Source organism: Sciurus carolinensis, chromosome 8 (assembly GCF_902686445.1).
Source record: "Sciurus carolinensis chromosome 8, mSciCar1.2, whole genome shotgun sequence".
NCBI lineage: Eukaryota > Metazoa > Chordata > Mammalia > Rodentia > Sciuridae > Sciurus > Sciurus carolinensis.
The window spans coordinates 55752116-55773379 of record NC_062220.1 but is presented as its reverse complement, the minus strand read 5'-3'; positions in this window follow the sequence as shown (position 1 = coordinate 55773379).

The following is a 21264-nucleotide window of genomic DNA, read 5'->3' as shown; positions in this document are numbered from 1 at the left end:
CCCAGAATAAGTCTATACCTTGCAAATTGGGAAAAAACATTTTCTATATATATAAATAACTTGCAATTACGAACAAAGAATATGTACGGAACTACCACAAATCATCAAGAACAAACAACATGATACAAAAATGGAGAACTTAAAAATGTGATTCACAGAAATTGTAAAATTGTAGTAAATGTGACCAATAATCAATTAAAACAATCTTTTTTTTTTCTTATCAGTCTAAATCTTAAATTTCCCCTTTTATTTGTGGTTAATCTATCCGCTCAAAGTAGCTCTGGTGGTTTACCTTAGCACATTTTTTTCTTTCTTTTTTTTTTTATTGTAAACAAATGGGATACATTTTGTTTCTCTGTTTGTACATGGAGTAAAGGCATACCATTTGTGTAATCATAAATTTGCATAGAGTAATATTGTTTGATTCATTCTGTATTTTTTCCCTTCCTCCCCACCCCTCCCACCCCACTTTTCCCTCTATACAATCCTTCCTTCCTCCATTCTTGCCCCCCTCCCACCCCCCACTATGTGTCATCATCCACTTATCAGTGAGATCATTCGCCCTTTGGTTTTTTGAGATTGGAGGATATTCTCCAGTTGCATCCATTTGTCTGCAAATGCCATAATTTTATTCTTCTTTATGACTGAGCAATATTCCACTGTATATATATACCACAGTTTCTTTATCCATTCATCAATTGAAGGACATCTAGGTTGGTTCCACAATCTGGTTATGGTGAATTGAGCAGCTATGAACACTGATGTGGCTGTATCTCTGTAGTATGCTGATTTTAAGTCCTTTGGGTATAGGCCAAGGAGTGAGATAGTTGGGTCAAATGGTGGTTCCATTTCAAGCTTTCTGAGGAATCTCCACACTGCTTTCCAGAGTGGCTGCACTAATTTGCAATCCCACCGGCAAAGTATGAGTGTACCTTTTTCCCCACATTCTTACCAACACCTGTTGCTTGTGTTCTTGATAATCACCATTCTAATTGGGGTGAGATGGAATCTTAGGGTGGTTTTGATTTGCATTTCTCTTATTACTAGAGATGTTGAACACTTTTTCATATATCTGTTGATTGCTTGTACATCTTCTGTGAGGCATCTGTTCATTTCCTTAGCTCATTTGTTGATTGGATTATTTGTATTCTTTGTGTAGAGTTTTTTGAGTTCTTTATATATTCTGGAAATTAACGCTCTATCTGAAATATGAGTGGCAAAGATTTTCTCCCACTCTGTAGGCTCTCTCTTCGCATTGCTGATAGTTTCTTTTGCTGAGAGAAAGTTTTTTAGTTTGAATCTATTCCAGTTGTCGATTCTTGCTTTTATTTCTTGTGCTATGGGAGTCCTGTTAAGGAAGTCTGATCCTAGGCCAACATGTTGAAGATTTGGACCTACTTTGCAGGATGCAGGGTCTCTGGTCTGATTCCAAGGTCCTTGATCCATTTTGAGTTGAGTTTTGTGCAGGGTGAGAGATAGGGGTTTAGTTTCATTCTGTTGCATATGGATTCCCAGTTTTCCCAGCACCATTTGTTGAAGAGGCTGTCTTTTCTCCATTGCATATTTTTGGTCCTTTTGACTAGTATGAGAAAATTGTATATATTTGAGTTTGTGTCCATGTCCTCTATTCTGTACCATTGATCTACCTGTCTATTTTGGTACCAATATCATGCCATTTTTGTTACTATTGCTTTGTAGTATAGTTGAAGTTCTGGTATTGCAATACCTCCTGATTCACTCTTCCTGCTAAGGATTGCTTTAGCTATTCTGGGTTTCTTATTCTTCCAGATGAATTTCACAATTGCTTGCTCTTTTTCTGCAAGGTACATCATTGAGATTTTAATTGGAATTGCATTGAATCTGTATAGCACTTTTGGTAGTATGGCCATTTTGACAATATTAATTCTGCCTATCCAAGAACATGGGAGATCTTTCCATTTTCTAAGGTTTTCTTTAATTTCTTTCTTTAGTGTTCTGTAGTTCTCATTGTAGAGGTCTTTCACCTCTTTTGTGAGATTGATTCCCAAGTATTTTTTTTTTTTGAGGCTATTGTGAATGGGGTAGTTTTCTTAACTTCTCTTTCTGAAGATTCATCACTTATGTATAGCATTGGATTTATGAGCATTAATCTTATATCCTGCTACTTTACTGAATTTACTTATGAGTTCTAAAAGTTTTCTGGTGGAATTTTCTGGTTCCTCTAAATATATAATCATGTCATCAGCAAATAGGGATAGTTTGAGTTCTTCTTTACCTATTTGTATCCCTTTAATTTCCTTGGTCTGTCTAATTGCTCTGGCTAGAGTTTCCAGGACAATGTTGAATAGAAGTGGTGAAAGAGGGTATCCCTGCCTTGTTCCAGTTTTTAGGGGGAATGCTTTCAGTTTTTCACCATTTAGAATGATATTAGCCATGGGCTTAGCGTAGATGGCCTTTATAATGTTAAGGAATGTTCCCACTATCCCAATTTTTTCTAGTGTTTTGAGCATGAAGGGATGCTGTATTTTATCGAATGCTTTTTCTGCATCTATTGAAATAATCATGTGATTCTTAACTTTACGTCTGTTGATATGGTGAATGACATTTATTGATTTCTGAATGTTGAACCAACCTTGCATCCCTGGGATAAAACCCACTTGATCATGGTGCACTATCTTTTTAATATATATTTGTATGCAATTTGCTAAAATTTTGTTGAGAATTTTTGCATTGATGTTCATTAAGGATATTGGTCTGAAATTTTCTTTCCTCGATGTGTCTCTGTCTGGTTTAGGTATCAGGGTGATATTGGCTTCATAGAACGAGTTTGGTAGGGTTCCCTCCTCTTCTATTTCATGGAACAGTTTGAGGAGTATTGGAATGAGCTCTTCTTTAAAGGTTTTGTAGAACTCGGCTGAGAACCCATCTGGTCCAGGATTTTTCTTTGTTGGTAGGCTTTTGATGACTTCTTCTATTTCATTGCTTGAAATTGACCTATTTAAGTTGTGTATGTCCTCCTGGTTCAGTTTAGGCAACTCATATGTCTCTAGAAACTTTTTGATGTCTTCGAGATTTTCTGTTTTGTTGGAGTATAGATTTTCAAAATAGCTTCTAATTGTGTTTTGTATTTCACTTGTATCTGTTGTGATATTTCCTTGTTCATTCCGAATTTTAGTAATTTGAGTTTTCTCTCTCTTTCTCTTTGTTAGTGTGGCTAAGGGTTTATCAATTTTGTTTATTTTTTCAAAGAAACAACTATTTATTTTGTTAATTTTTTTCTATTGTTTCTTTGTTTCAATTTCATTGATTTCAACTCTGATTTTAACTATTTCCTGTCTTCTACTACACTTGGTGTTGGTCTGTTCTTTTTCTAGGGCTTTGAGCTGTAGTGTTAAGTCGTTTATTTGTTGATTTTTTTCTTCTTTTGTTGAATGCGCTCCATGAAATAAATCTTCCTCTAAGTACTGCTTTCATAGTGTCCCAGAGATTTTGATATGATGTGTATATGTTCTCCTTTACTTCTAAGAATTTTTTATTTCCCTCCTGATGTCTTCTGTTATCCATTCATCATATAATAGCGTATTATTTAATCTCCAGGTGTTGGAGAAGTTTCTGGTTTTTATTCTGTCATTTATTTCTAATTTCAATCCATTATGATCTGATAGAATACAAGGTAGTATCTATATCTTCTTGTATTTGCTAACATTAACTTTGTAGCATAAAATATGGTCTATTTTAGAGAAGGATCCATGTGCTGCTGAGAAGAAAGTGTATTCACTCTTTGTTGGATGGTATATTCTATATATGTCTGTTAAGTCTAAATTGTTGATTGTGTTATTGAGATCTATGGTTTCTTTATTCAATTTTTGTTTGGAAGATCTGTCCAGTGGTGAGAGAGGTGTGTTAAAATCACCTAGTATTATTGTGTTGTGGTCTGTTTGATTTCTGGAATTGAGAAGGATTTTTTTGATGTACATGAATGAGCCAATGTTTGGGCCATAGATATTTATGATCGTTATGTCTTGCTGATTTATGCTTCCCTTAAGCAGTATGAAATGTCCTTCTTTATCCCTTCTGACTAGTTTTGGCTTGAAGTCCACATTATCTGAAATGAGGATGGATACTCCAGCTTTTTTGCTGTGTCCAAGTGCATGGTATGTTTTTTCCCATCCTTTCACCTTTAGTCTGTGGGTATCTCTTTCTATGAGATGAGTCTCTTGTAAGCAGATTGTTGAATTTTTCTTTTTAATCCAATCTGTCAGTCTATGTCTTTTGATTGATGAGTTCTGGCCATTAACATTCGGGGTTATTATTGTGATATGATATGTATTCCCAGTCATTTGACTCATTTTTGTTTTTTAACATGACTTGGTTTCTCCTTTATTTGGCTATTCCTTTAGACTAGTTCCTCCTGTTGCTGATTTGCATCGTTTTTCATCTCTTCCTCATGGAATATTTTGCTGAGAATGTTCTGTAATGCTGGCTTTCATTTTGTAAATTCTTTTAGCTTTTGTTTATCATGGAAGGATTTTATTTCATCATCAGATCTGAAAGTAAGTTTTGCTGGGTATAAGATTCTTGGTTGACATCCGTTTTCTTTCAGGGCTTGGTAAATGTTGGTCAAGGTCCTTCTAGCTTTTAGGGTCTTGATTGAAAAATCTGCTGATATTCTTATTGGTTTCCCCCTGAATGTAGTTTGCTTTTTTTCTCTCATAGCCTTTAAAATTCTGTCTTTATTTTGTATGTTAGGCATTTTCTTTATAATGTGCCTTGGTGTGGGTCTGTTGTAATTTTGTACATTTGGAGTCCTATAAGCCTCTTGTAGTTGATTTTCCATTTCATTCTTCAGATTTGGGAAATTTTCTGATATTATTTCATTGAATCGATTGTTCATTCCTTTGGTTTGTTTCTCGAAGCCTTCCTCAATCCCAATAATTCTCAAATTTGACCTTTTCATGATATCCCATAATTCTAGTAGATTCTGTTCATGATTTCTTACCATCTTCTCTGTTTGGTCAACCTTGTTTTCAAGATTAAATATTTTGTCTTCAATATCTGAGGTTCTGTCTTCCAGGTGTTCTATCCTATTGGTTATGCTTTCTATGGAGTTTTTAATTTGGTTTATTGTTTCCTTAATTTCAAGATTTCTGTTTTTTTTTTTTTTTTTTTTTTTTTTTTTTAGTATCTCTAACTCTTTATTGAAATGATCTTTTGCTTCCCACATTTGCTCTTTTAACTGTCCATTGGTGCGATCATTCAATGCCTGCATTTGCTTTTTCATCTCCTAGTTTGCTTCCCTTATCATGTTAATTATGTACATTCTGAACTCCCTTTCTGACATTTCTTCTGCCATGCTGTCATTGGGGTTTATTGATATAGCATCTAGGTTTGTTTGGGATATTTTCTTCCCTTGTTTTCTCATATTGGCCAGATATCAGTGGGACTCTGAGATATTGCAGATTTCCTCTATTGGTTTATAGTGTCCCTATAGATTTCCAGTATATCACCTCCCAACCTTCAGTTGCCTGAAGTCTTGGAGGAACTTGATAATGCACTGCTTCTGAAGAAATCTGCCCCTAGCCCACTGCTGGGTCTAGGGCTGGGGGTTGGCTCTGTGTGGAAAAGCTCTCACTGGTCGGGTCTGCTCTGAGAAGCTGGCTGTGGACTGGGCCTGCTGCCGGAGGGAGCAAGGCTGCTTGGGGAAGACTCTCACTTCCCTGACCTGGTCTGAGAAGCTGCCCACTGTCCCAGTCTGCTGCCTGGGCAGAGCTTCACCCAGTGGGAGAGACTCACCCAATGAGTCAGAGTTTGGTCAGAGTTTCTCAATACTTTCCCTTCTTGAATCCTGAGTTCTGGAGGGATGGGAGACGCAGTCACCCTCTAGTCCTCCATCTTGGATCCCTCAATTAGAACAATCTTAACCTCATCAGTTCTCAGGAAAATACAAGTCAAAACAACAGAAATAACATTTTACACTATTTTACTGGCAAAATTTAAAAGTTTTCTTAACAGTAATGTTCACAGGATAGAAGTCTTTTACACTAATGAAATGTAGATTATAAAGGACTCCAAACACAATAAAAATAATCTGAAGTGATCTTAAATAGGTAGCCACTCACATATCCTATGATCTAACCATTCTACAAGAGAAGAAAGATTTGTATCTATAAGAAATCCTTGCAAGTTAATATCAGAATTCAGAATACAGAATTTAAGAATGTTTATCACAGCACTTTCATAACACAAAAAGCTGGAAACATGCTAAATACACATCAAGAAGAATAATTAATAAATTAATTTAGTATATTTACATGATAAATTCAATAAAAACAAATCTGTTAATCTGTATGTTGAAACATGAATATTTGTTAACAAAATGTTAAAAGAAAATACATGCTAAAATGAATAGTTGAAGTATGATATATATGTTTGTATCTATCATTTGTTGCCTGTGCCTCATGTATATAGCACACAATGACTATCTATAAATATGAGGCAATGAATAAAGATGGAAAAGATCATACAGAAAGGAATACTACTAAAAATTTACACACACACAAATGTCCATAGAAACATACTCAAGCATTCATAGATTAATTTTGATACAGTGTCATTTTTATAACTTGACTTGGATATGAGATATCCCCTAAAAGTTCTTGTGTTAATGTGGGAATAGTCAGAGGTAAAAAGATGAGGTTATGAGAGCTGCAACCTAATCAGCCCATTTTAATTTGAAAAGACTAACTAGGTGATAACTGTAGGCAGGTGGGACATGACTGGAGGATGGAGGTCACTATGTATGTGCCAGGAAGCGTTCATCTTACCTATGACCCCTTCACTGCTTTCTCTTTTCTTCCCAACGGCCATGAGTAAAGTAGCTATCTTCCACTGTGCTCATGCCATGATGTTCTGCCTCACCTCAAGCCCAGAACAATAAAGCCGGCTGAGCACAGACCGAACCTCTGAAACCATGAACCCAAATAAACTTCCTCTTCTAAGTTGTTCTGGTCAGGTATTTTGGTCACAATGATGAAACTTTATAAATAATTTAACATCAGTGAGCTCACTATTTATTATTATCAGTGCTTCCATATTTATTAAATCCATTTCTGAACTTTTATTTTAAAGTGGTTCATTCATTTTTACTTGAAGTTAAGTAATTGACAACTGTAATATTTTATTTTGTACATGAATAAAATGGATATTTGCCAATTTTAATGTGCCAAAGGGAAGAAAACATGCTTAAAATATAAACACCTAAGTCTGTATTAAGCTGATATTAAAGTTGCTTTAACATTCATTCCCTCTTCTAATCACCTGCATATCTATTTATGTCCAGATACCTATGCAATGAAAAATTTCAGAAGAAATATATATATAGATATAGATATAGATATATAGATAACTATGTGAATCTCTCTATCAATATGTGTGTACATATATCTGTATATATGTATTCTGCTATAGTGTATATAATAGTTACATGCCCAACTTTATCTAAACAGGAAATAGTGTAGTTGTTCTCAATACTGAAAACTCTTTGAGGTGATGCTTGTCTAAATCAGGGTAATAAATAATTATGCTATATGTGCTCATCATCTGAACAAGGAGGGAATGATGGGTGCCATGCTTGCATGTGGTATATTACAACTTAAGTGTAATGTAACAGGAGTGATCCTATTCCCAAGGATTCTTTTATCTGAAGGTACCAGCTTTTATATGGTTCAGTAAAACTGCATTAAAAATGGTGTATATGAATCCATATTTATTTGGTTATATAAAAAATCAGAATGAACATCATGCTCTGTTGGAAATTATTGCTAAACTAGGTAGTTGTGGAAATATTTGATAAATGAAGGTATACAATGTTGCTATTGAAGTAGAAGATTCCTAGTCCTATCCAGATTATTTGGCTATTCATTTGAACTAGTTTTCATTATTTGAACTATTTTCAAATATACTATTTCAAAATTTTAGGCAACAACTACTGCAGTTTAATTTATAGGCAAATAGTTTATAACTTCTAAACTCTTATGCAAACATCTTTGTAACCAATTCATGTGCCTCAAACTGCCTAAACATTAATGCATTATTTAATGGAGCAACCTCAATCATTCAGAATTTTTCTAATAATGTGGAAGTTAGTATCAGGGACAGGAAGTCTATGTGCCTAGAAAAATAAGGCACTATCTCAGAACCCTGTCTAATTTTAAGCAAAATTCTTGACAATTCGATGTTGATTTCCCAGGTCACAGAAATTTATAAATAGTAAATAAGAAAGATTGGGAAGAGCTGGTGGCAGACACACAGATCAAGGACATGCCAAAGGGTAGGGTGGGGAATATCTAGGATGTTTAATGAGATAGTCTTGTTCTTTAGAATCTCACCATGTTGATAAGGATAAATTGACTGGGAATGAAAAGGAATAATTGTAAAATGCAGAACACACAAAAAAGAGTACTCTGGGGGAAAGAAAAAAGACTGATGTTTTAACATATTTCAAAGATTTTCCTTGCCCTTGAAGCCTTTGCTCTATTACTGTTCATTATAACAATTGATTGTTTCAATGATACCTTACCTCATTAAGATAAGAGTGACTTATATTATCCACTACTGTGTTTTAAACAGATAAGGGATACATGTTATTCTGGAAATCTCTAAATACTATTTTTAAAAATAAAGATAAGCTATTAAAATTGTACTTGATTCAGCTAGAAAGTTATCTCATATAGAAGTCTGTTCTCTGACAATGTCTGTTAGGATCTTAATGAAACTTTGAAGTTAGTTTGGAAAATCAAAAACTATGGAAAATAGTTAATAGACATTCTTATGAATGTAATACTGTGCTTCTCGTGATTTCTGTCATAACATCAGACTTGACAAACACGAATGTATTGTGTCTTGTAATCATGAGAAACAATTCTCAAGATTCAGCAAGTAGGAGACTTATGCTCTGGGGAGGCAGGCCCAGAGACCCAGACCTAGGCCAGCCCCACCCAGCCTGCATTCTAGCACCTGTTCTGCGGTTGACCGTCTGTCAACACGTGGAGGCACCTCTGCTCACTAGCAGTGATTATACTTCACCTGGAGTCCACCATCCCTAGAAGGGCAACATCCTTTTTGGGTCACTGCATTATCAAGTTCCTCCCAGAAATCAGGCTACTAAAGACTAGGAGGTTTGAACAGTACTGTATAGTTTTATTGTAGATTTTTTTTTTAGTAGTAATATTACATTTCTATTATACCTACTATTATTCCTACTTTTCTTTTTTAAATATTTTTCTCATCCTCTCCATTTTTATCTTATCTATCTCTCTCCTTGGAGACTCTTTCTCCCTTTTGACATGCTAACAACCAATTTCCTTTAATTCCACTTTCACTAGTCCTATGACATAGTACCTTTATAGACACACTTCTTATCTCATTAACATTGTATCCTACCCCCTCCCCATCCTCTTTGTCCACCTATAGAAATCATGATCTTTATTCCAAACCTATTGACTAAGCTGTAGATAATAATCAAACTCATAATCTCTATTTATTAAGACAATATGGTTAATATCTTAAAAGGGACTATTTGAGTTAAGGATGCACAGTGTTTTTATGGCATGCTGCTAATATTGATCTCTCACTTCAAGATGAGGTATTGGAAACCTGCGGGGACACTATAAGTCTATAGGGGGGAAACTGCAATACAATACCTCACTCCTAGAGGTATGAACAATATGAACAATATGAGAGAACAAGGGAATAAAGTGTCCCAAACAAACCTAGATGCTACATCAATATAATCCAATGAGAGCATGGCAGAAGAAATGTCTGAGAGGGAGTTCAGAATGTACATAATTAAAATAATCAGAGAAGTAAACGATGAATAAGACAACAAATGCAGGTATTGCATGATTGCACCAATCAATAGTTAGAAGAGCAAATGCAGGAAGCAAAGGATCATTTCAATAACAACATAGATTCTGAAAAAAAAAACCAGAAATTCTTGAAATGAAGGAAATAATAAACCAAATTAAAAATGCCATAGAACGCATAACCAGTAGGGTAGAACACCTGGAAGACAGAACCTCAGACATTGAAGACAAAATATTTAATCTTGAAAACACTTGAAAACAAAGTTGACCAGAGAAGATGGTAAGAAATCATGAACAGAATCTCCAAGAAATATGGGATATCATGAAAAGGCCAAATTTGAGAATTATTGGGATCGAGGAAGGCACAGAGAAACAAATCAAAGAAATAAACATTCTATTCAATGAAATAATATCAGAAAATTTCCCAAATCTGGAAAATTAAATGGAAAATCAAATACAAGAGGCTTACAGAACACCAAATGTACAAAATTACAACAGACCCACACCAAGAAACATTATTATGAAAATACCTAACATACAAAATAAAGATAGAATTTTAAAGGCTGTGAAATAAAAAATCAAACTACATTCAGGGGGAAACCAATACAGATATCAGCAGATTTCTCAACCCAGACTCTAAAAGCTAGAAGGACCTGGAACAGCATCTTTCAAGATCTGAAAGAAAATCGATGCCAAGCAAGAATCTTATACCAAGCAAAACTTACCTTTAGATTTCACATGAAATAAAATCCTTCCATGATAAACAAAAATTAAAATAATTTACAAATGAAAGCCTGTACTACAGAACATTCTCAGCAAAATATTCCATGACGAAGAGATGAAAAACAACAATGTAAGTCAGCAAAGGGAGGAACTAGCCTAAAGGAATAGCCAAATAAAGGAGAAACCAAGTCAATTTAAAAACCAAAAATAAGCCAAAATGATCAGGAATACAATTCATATCTCAATAATAACCTTGAATGTTAATGGCCTGAACTCATCAATCAAAAGACATAGACTGGCAGATTGGATTAAAAAGAAAGACACAACAATATGCTTCCTTCAAGAGACTCATGTCATAGAAAAATATACCCACAGACTAAAGGTGAAAGACCGGGAAAAAAACATACCATGCATACGAACTCAGTAAAAAAGCGGGGATATTCATCCTCAAATCAGATAAAGCAGACTTCAAGCCAAAATTAGTTAGAAGGGATAAATAAGGACATTTCATACTGCTTAAGGGAAGCATAAAACAGCAAGACATAACAATCATAAATATTTATACCCCAAACAACGGCTCAGTCATGTACGTCAAACAAATCCTTCTCAATTCCAGGAACCAAATAGACCACAACACAATAATACTAGGTGACTTTAACACACCTCTCTCATCACTGCACAGATCATCAAAAAAAAAAAAAAAAAAAAAAATTGAATAAAGAAACTATAGATCCCAAAAACACAATTGATAATTTAGACTTAACAGACATATATAAAATATTCCATCCATTAATGAGCAAATACACTTTATTCTCAGCAGCACATGAATCCTTTTCTAAAATAGACCATAGATTATGCCACAAAGCTACTCTTAGCAAATACAAAAAGAGATACTACCATGTATTCTCTGTGATCATAATGGAATGAAATTAGAGATTAATGACAATATAAAAAACAGAAACTACTCCAACACCTGGAGATTAGATAATATGCTATTGAATGATGTGTGGATAACAGGACATCAGGGGGGAAATAAAAAAATTCTTAGAGGTAAATGAGAACAAAGATACAACATATCAAAATCTCTGGGACACTATGAAAGCAGTACTTAGAGGGAAATTCATTGCATGGAGAGCATTCAATAAAATAAGAAAAAGTCAATGAATAAACAACCTAATATTTCAGCTCAAAGCCCTAGAAAAAGAAGAACAGATCAACACCAAAATAGTAGAAGACAGGAAATAGTTAAGATCAGAGCTGAAATCAATGAAATTGAAACAAAAGAAACAATCAAAAAATTGATAAAATAAAAAGTTGATTCTTTGAAAAAATAAACAAAATTGATAAATCCTTAGCCACACTAACAAAGAGAAGGAGAGAGAAAACTCAAATTACTAAAATTTGGGATTAAAAAGGAAATACGATGACAGATACTATTGAAATACAAAACATAATTAGATGCTATTTTGAAAATCTATACTCCAACAAAATAGAAAATCTTGAAGACAACGACAGGTTTCTAGAGGCATATGATAGACCCAAACTGAATCAGGAGGACATACACAATTTAAATAGATCAATTTCAAGCAATGACATAGAAGAAGTCATCAAAAGCCTACCAACAAACAAAAGTCCTGGACCAGATGGATTCTCAGCTGAGTTCTACTAGACCTTCAAAAAAGAGCTCATTCCAATACTCCTCAAAGTATTCCATGAACTAGAAGAGAGGGGACCCTTCAAATATCACCCTGATTCCAAAACCAGACAAAGGCACATTGAGGAAGGAGAATTTCAGACCAATATCCTTAATGGACATAGATGCAAAATTCTTAACAAAATTTTAGCAAGTCGCATACAAAAACATATTAAGAAGATAGTGCACCATGATCAGGTGGGTTTTATCCCCGGGATGCAAGGTTAGTTCAACATCCAGAGATCAATAAAATGTAATTCACCACATTAACAGACTTAAAGTTAAGAATCACATGATTTTCCAATAGATGCAGAAAAAGTGTTTGATAAAATACAGCACCGCTTCATGCTCAAAACACTAGAAAAAATAGGGATAGTAGGAACATTCCTCAACATTGGAAAGGCTATACTAAACCCACCACCAACATTGTTTTAAATGGAGAAAAACTGAAAGCATTCCCTTTAAAAACTGGATCAAGGCAGGGATGTCCTTTTTCACCACTTCTATTCAACATCATCCTTGAAACTCTAGCCAGAGCAACTAGACAGACAAAAGATATTAGAGGGATCCAAATAGGAAAGGAAGAACTCAAACTATCACTATTTGCCTATGACATGATTGTATATTTAGAGGAGCTGAAAAACTCTACCAGAAAACTTCTAGAACTCATAAATGAATTCAGTAAAGTCCAGTATATAAAATCAATATGCATAATCTAATGCATTTTTATTTGTAAGTGGTAAATTCTTTGAAAGAGAAATTAGGTAAACTACCCCATTCACAATAGCCTCAAAAATGAATAAAATACTTGGGAATCAATCAAACAAAAGAGGTGAAAGACCTCTACAATGAAAACTACAGAACACTAAAGAAAGAAATTGAAGAAAACCTTAGAAGATAGAAAGACCATGTTCATGGATAGGCAGAATTAATATTGTCAAAATGGCCATACTACCAAAAGTGCTATACAGATTCAATGCAATTCCAATTAAAATCCCAATGATGTACCTTACAGAAATAGAACAAGCAATCATGAAATTCATCTGGAAGAATAAGAAGCCCAGAATAGCTAAAGCAATCCTTAGCAGGAAGAGTGAAGCAGGGGGTAGCACAATACTGGACTCTCAACTATACTACAGGGCAATAGTAACAAAATTGGCACCAAAATAGACAGGTAAGTCAATGGTACAGAATAGAGGACACAGATACAAACCCACATAAATACAGTTTTCTTATACTAGACAAAGGTGCCAAAAATATGCAATGGAGAAGAGATAGCCTCTTCAACAAATGGTGCTGGGCAAACTGAAAATCTATATGCAGCAGAATGAAACTAAACCCCTTTCTCTTAACCTGCACAAAACTAAACTCAAAATGGATCAAGGACCTCAGAATCAGACCAGAGGCTCTGAACCTTATAGAAGAAAAAGTAGGTCCAAATCTTCCTTAACATGACTCCCAAAGCACAAGAAATAAAAGCAGGAACCAACAATTTGGATAGATTCAAAGTAAAAAGCTTTTTCTCAGCAAAGGAAACTATCAAAAATGTGAAGAGAGAGCCTACAGAGTAGGGAAAAATATTTGCCACACATACTTCAGGTAGAGTACTAATCTCTAAAATCTATAAAGAACACAAAAATCTTTACACCAAGAATACAAATAACCCAATCAATAAATGGGCTAAGGAAATGAGCAGACACTTCACAGAAGATCTACAAGCAATCAAAAGATATATGAAAAAATGTTCAACATCTCTAGTAATAAGAGAAATGCAAATCAAAATACCCTAAGATTCCATCTCATCCCATTTAGAATGGCTATTATCAAGAATACAAGCAACAAATAAGTGTTGGTGGGGATGTGGGGAAAAAGGTACACTCATACATTGCTCATGGGGTTGTTAATTAGTGCAGCCACTCTGGAAAGCAGTGTGGAGATTCCTCAGAAAGCTTGAAATGGAACCACCATTTGACCCAGCTATTCCACTCCTTGGCCTATACCCAAAGGACTTAAAATCAGCATACTACAGTGATGCAGCTACATCAATGTTTATAGCAGCTCAATTCACAATAGCCAGATTGTGGAACCAACCTAGATGTTCTTCAATTGATGAATGGATAAAGAAACTATGGTATATATACACAATGGAATATTACTCAGCCATAAAGAAGAATAAAATTATGGCATTTGCAGGTAAATGGATGAAATTGGAGAATATCATGTTAAGTGAGATAAGCTAATCCCAAAAACCAAAGGCTGAATGATCTCTCTGATAATTGGATGATGATACATAATGGGAGGTGGGAGGGAGGCAAGAATGGAGGAAGGATGGGTTGTATAGAGGAAAAAGAGGGGTAGGAGAAAGTGGGGGGAATGGAAAAATAACAGAATGAGACAACATCATTACCCTATGTACATGTATGATTACACAAATGGTGTAACTCTACTTCACATACAATCAGAGAAACAATAGTTGTATAAAATGAATTAAAATAAATAAATAAATAAAAAGATCCAGCAAGTAGATTTAATGATATCATCATATATGTGGTAGCCATGCCTACCTCTGTAAAGACCAAACAATAGTCATAAAGTTATTTTACCTGTTTGACCACTTCACATTATAAGCCAATGTCCCTTTATTTTCACTGATATGGTAGTGAAGAGAAGCAGATAATAGTGTGGTGGTAGACACCTGTAATCTCAGCAACTCTGGAGGCTAAGGTTGGAGGATTAAACGTTTGAGATCATCTTCAGCAATTAGAGAGACCCTGACTCAAGATAGAAAGAGTTGGGGATGTGGTAGAGCACACCTGGGTTCAATACCCAGTTATACACAAGTACAAAAATAATAGTAGATAAGAACTCTGCTTTCATTAATCAGTTTAGGAGTTTCAACCAATTAAACTTAAATTCCTTAATATTTAACATATTTCTGAAAATGAGCAAGGCCACATGGGTAGAGCAGTGAAAGACTTGTTTTGAATTAAACTTCTATGAAAAGTGAAAAACATGAACATAGATATTGAAGAGCACATTCATCTTCAATTGAAGAGCAAAATCATCAATTGAAGAGCATCCTTCATTTGCTAATAAGGTGCTTTCACATAGTAGCTACTTTTAAAGATTTGTTAAAATCAAAATCAGATCTGTGAAGTACTTATGTATTTGTGTTAATAGGACTCCTATTTTGAAACTATAAATTAAAAAAAATTAAAGATGATGGTATTTTGTGCATTCTAAAAGACTTCTACAACTTGGTTTCATTTTCTCCTCATAACTCTAGCAAATACATTATTCTAAGCACTTTGCATCAGGAAAGGAAAGAAATTGGTTAAAAGAGGAGCACAGAAAAGAATTACCTTTTATCTAGAACTTATGTCATTAATACAGTCTATAAATTTAGCTTGCTATTAGAGTGCTCATTTAACAGGTTTTATTTTTAGTAAATGATTTTGTCCAAGATCAAGCAGCCAGTAAGTGAAACCAGGATTTGAACATGGGTCTGTCTAGGATGGCAACGGAACTAAGCGTTATATTTCTATATATTATCACAGTTTATCTCTGTTTTACAAAAAAGTGAATTGATATTCCAAACATGTCAATGCATCTTTCTTTTACTTAAAACCCAGTTTCTCATTTAAAATGAAGTAATCTATCTATCAGTTATACTATAAGTCTACTGCATTATGGTTTGGATATTAGGTTTTCCCCTAATCTGTACTAAAGAAAAAATATACAGAGATGAAATGATTGGGTTTGAGAGTTGTAACCTATTCAGTCCATCCTAGTTCAAGAACTTTGTGGTACCTATAGGCAGGTGGAGCAAAGCTGCAGAAGGTAGGTTATTAGGGGCATGACTTAAAAGGGTTCATCTTCCCTGTGAACCTTCTGTCTATTTCCTCTCTCTCTGCTTCCTGGCTGCCATGTCATGAGAAGCTTCCTCCACCATGCCCTTTAGCCATGATGTGCTGCCTCACCTTGGATCCAGAACAATGGACTCAGCTGACCCTGGACTAAAGCTCTGAAACTGTCAGAGAAAATACATTTTCATTCATCTAAGTTGTTCTTGTCAGGTGTTTTGATCACACACACACAAAAAAATTGGTACTGAGAAATGGAGCCATTGCTGTGAGTAAACTGAGTATGTGGTTCAGAGGCATTGGAAGCTGACTTACGGGAAGATTTTGGAAAATTTTTTTGAAATGCATGCTATAAATGTTTTAGAATATTGTAAACAGACCTTACTGGGCAATTCTGGTGGGAGCTCAGTAGACCAGAGTGACAATAGGAATGTACAATGTGCTCATGAAGTTTCAAAGGAAATGAGGACTAGAAACATTTTGGCAAGGAAGTAGTCTGTATTTTGTCCATGTCCTGAGACTTTCTGTGAGGCTGAATTTAAAAGTGATAATCTGGTGAAGGAAATTTCAAGGCAACACAGCATTCAGTAGGTGGCATAGATGTTGCTCAGCTTTTAGCCAGATGTATGGTGAGAATTGAGAGCAGAAAGGTTTTTAAATTTTGTAGTTGACCAGAAAAGTTGGGTAATACTAGGACCAAGAAGGTATGGTTGCTATTAAAAATTGCTAAGTGCTTTGCATAGACAGTAGGAAGACAGCTTGAGGTTGAGGTCAGCTCAGGAATTGCAAGATCACACTCATTGCAGGTTCAAAAGACATAGGAATGAAAATCCCTTTGAGATTGTTGGGGTTCAGGCACTGGGGTGCCTAGGAAGTTGTTTTGCCTTAACTATTGCAGGCTCGAGGATGTGAAAAATAATGAGTCCTTTGAGAAGTGACCATGGGGAAACCTTGCTCTCATGCAGGGGTGAGGGGCTATGAAGTTGTTTCACCATGCTTAGTCTCCCAGGCTCTCAGAGGCTCTGTTCATGGTTGCAGGGGCCCCAACTACCACTCAAGCTGACAGCAGAACTGGGAATCATCTATTTGGTGCTGGCTGGTTCTGCAAAAACTCAAGATGGTGGAGTTAGGGTGCTGTGGTGTTGACCATCAAGATTTCAAAGTACAGACTGGAAGTCCAGGCAATGTGTAGCAGGTTTGGAATTTCCACAGGCAGCAATGAATGAAGTTGTGAAAGTGAAGCTGAAAGTAGAATAAAGACATAAGGAAGTAAGAGCTACCAATAATGTAGACTGCTTGCCAAGAAAACCTGCTGGCTCCAGAAAGAATCAGGCTAGAGTATCAGGAGCTGCAAATGGATCATTGTTTTGAATTATGTAACCCTGGACAGTGAGATGCATCTCCTGGGAATCTTTAGAAATGCCCATTTGTAGGCAACTCCTGTAGATAGGGAGAATTCCATGCTTGTCATTCCATTGACTAGTTCAAAAGCCTTGAATTCAATCCAAGCTGCCCAAAGGTGAAAGAGAGGAATCTAAACTGGTAAGCCCCCACTAAGCTGCTCACAACTCCCTCCTATTTACCTCAAGCAGTCTTTTCCCAGTGAATCCCTTTGATGTTTAAAACCTATATAATACACATATGGAGCCTCTCCCATTATTGAATCAGACCCTACCAGAACTGATTCACCCACTGAGTCCCACTTTGCACCTATAATTGAGTATTTGTCTTTATTTCTTACAATTTCTTATTTTCTTAATCTGTCCACCGCCTGCATTTGGAGAACTGTTCACTCACCATGCAGGTCAGTTGATACTAGAGAGAGGCCATGCGTGCTGTAAGCAGCCAGGTCGAAGCACAAGTCTGTCCATGTCCTTTGAAGATCATATCTTACTTCCATGTACCCCAGGTGTTGGGCATGGAGCTATAGGAACTATTTCTTTCTACCTCGCTTTTCTTCCCTTTTAGAATGGTAATGATTACTCTGTGACATTTTATATTGAAAGCAGGTATCTTATTTTTCATCACTACACGGGCTCACAGCCAACATTGCCTTGAGTCCTAGATGAGACTTTGAACAACACTGAAACTGTCAGGATTATGGGCATTCATGGAGATAAACTAAATGTGTCTTGCATTGTAAGACCAACATGAGGTTTGGGAGCCAGGGTGGAATATTATTGTTTGGATAGGAAATATTTTCCTAAAAGTTCCTCTGTTAATGCAGGAACATTTTAAAGGTGAAATGATTCTGAGAGTTGTGACCTAATCAGTCTGTCCTAGTCTGAATGGGCAGGGTGGTAACTGTAAGCAGGTGGGTAGTAGCAGGAGGAGGTAGGTCACAGAGCATGTCCTAGAAGGTTTCATCTTCCCTGTGAATCCTCCCTCTCTCTCTGCTTCCTGGTTGCCTTGAGAAGAGAAGGGCTTCTCCACCATACACTCCTGCCAAGATATTCTGCCTCACCTTGGTCCCAGAGCAATGAAGTCAGCTAATTCAAGGACTATATCTCTGAAACCATGAGCCAAATAAAGTTTTTCTCCTCTAAATTGTTCTTGTTAGGTATTGTGGACAAAACAACAAAAAGCTGACTTACATAGAAAGTGTCTGTCACATCATAGTTATGCTCACTGTTATTCTTAGGAAAAGCACAAAACCAGACACCCAGCAACATCTGTTGTGATTTTGAACTAGAAAATTATCTTACAGTACTTCAACCTAACACTAGTTCAATATACATCCTCTTTGAAAGGCAATTATTGGTCTCTATTTGGGCATTTTCTGCAAACAATTCTATTAAGAAATTATTAAAGTTATTTTGAGACCTGGCCCATTGTTTCTTGGTTTATGTAAGATCATCATTCCAATAGGAAATGATAGGGGCAGAAGAGATTCCTAATTAGATGAAATGATCCATTAAAGAATGTAATAGAGAGACCTCTGGAAGTTCTCATTGCCAACATGAAAAGATAATTGCCATCTCCTGATCCCTACCTTGATCCCTTTGTGGAGTGTCCTAACCACACTTAATGAATGAGCCATTGCCTCTAATCAGTTATCAAATGATGCCAACACACATCACATCAATGAGTACAGATAGTAAGTAACTCAGGAATAGAGGGCAAGTACTCAAACTGGAAAATAACTGCATTACAATGTATTAATGGTTATAATTTGACTAGAGGAAAAAAGATAAATCTGCTGAATGGGTGGAATTAAGATCAGTAATGCTTGTGGCATCCAACTAACTGGATAATAATATTAATATGACATGGACTTTTTCAATTATGGAGGTTGAAGTAGGGCCAGACAAGAGCAAACTTAATCTAAGGTGTGGTTCGTATTCCCCAACTTGAGTTCTTTTGCCTTTGCTGTACAATAGAGACTTAAAGAAGTGTAAATAGGATCTCTCCACTCTTACGGGGCTAGAGGAGGTAGCCCCTAAGACTTTGATCTCCACTGGCTTGTTCAGTTCTCAATTCCACATTATATTAGCCACTCTGTTTAAGCATCATATATTTCCCCATCATGTGAAGTTCAGCCTGTATTCTCAGTCAAGTACTATTGCTTTTAAGCCAGTAACTTCAGCAGTTTTCATGACTTTTCATTTCTAGTTCCTTCATGTAGAAATTGTCACCCTACCCTAGAGCATTAGTCCCTTTAAGATGCATTTTAACATTTCAAATTATATTCTCTGTAGTTTTGGTGTTAAAACTTTCAAACCTGACATTCCTTCCCATTTACTTGACTTATTATTCCTTGTTTTCCCACTTAGCTTATAAGTATCTGCTTGCTAACTCTTCCATTTTTAAAGATTTAATCAGTGTTTTCACCTCTAGGACACTCCGCATCTTCAAAGTCAATTTCCTATTCTTAACTAATTTACATGTGTAAGCTTAATATATTCCAAGTTTAAAACCAGGATGGGAAGCATACCTTACAGTCAAGGGCTAAGTTAGTGATTAGAGTTTCATAAAATATAGCACTGAATTCATGTAATAGAATTTTGTCTCAACAGACTTCTAAAGTTGTAAAGTTCATTTAAATCTGGAAAAACAAAGATATATTGATATATTAATCTGAAATTTACATAAAATTTATTTTTGACATGTCATCTAATTGCCTGTAGATTCATAGCTGGTTGTATCTAAGGATCCCAACCTGTGTTTGAAATGGGAAGATGGCATTTTGAGAAAATACAGTGTGTTTCTTCTTGCATTTTCCCTACTATTTTTTTCTACTTATGCTGGTGGGAGGTTTTACATTATTAACTGCCACAAGGGAGGAATGTTAGCAGAAGTAAAAGAAATGAAGGAAGTTAAGGAAGGAAGGAAGGAAGATCAGTGGATGTCTGCGTCTTACTTGCTTTTCTTTTTATAAAACCTTACACCTTTGGAAAAGGGAATTTTCAGGTACACAGTATGTATCTTGAAGAAACAAAGAGTAGAAATATTTTTGCAGAAGGTGAATGGCATATACTTACAATAGAGGAGGGCCCAAAAGAAACCTGGGTTACTCCTTTGTTAAGGTACTAGGTAGACAGCAAAACCACTAAGAGTGATAGCTTCTTGAGATACTAACCAGTCAGAATTTCAAGATCCGTTGGGATCTTGTACCAAGCCAGTGTTGCAACCACAATAGAGTCATTTCAACCAGATGTGATCATTGTTCTAACATCCAGAGTTCTGGTAATAACCTATGTGAACTGCTGGACAAGAAGCACACCAGATTCTCCCATGCCCAAGGCCTAGACTCTGAAATTCAGTGAAAACTTAGGTAGTTCTCTTTTTTTAATGTTTTAAAAAATCAAACAAAGTTATTGAAAGTAATATTTCTTCCACAATAGTAAATATTATAGTTCTTAAAAAAATAATATTAAAATATAATCCTTATTTAATAAGGACTACTACTGCATAATTCTCAGTAACATAGTAAATAGGAGAACAAGGTATATAAATTATCTCATGCTTTATTATGAAAGAAAGAAAGAAAGAAAGAAAGAAAGAAAGAAAGAAAGAAAGAAAGAAAGAAAGAGTGTGTTTAATGGTTCTAAAACACATCTGACAATGGGAGAAAGTTTTTTGATAATTCAGTTGGAACATTTTTCATTTCAGTAATACTTCTGATCATGTAGTTGGGCTTGTA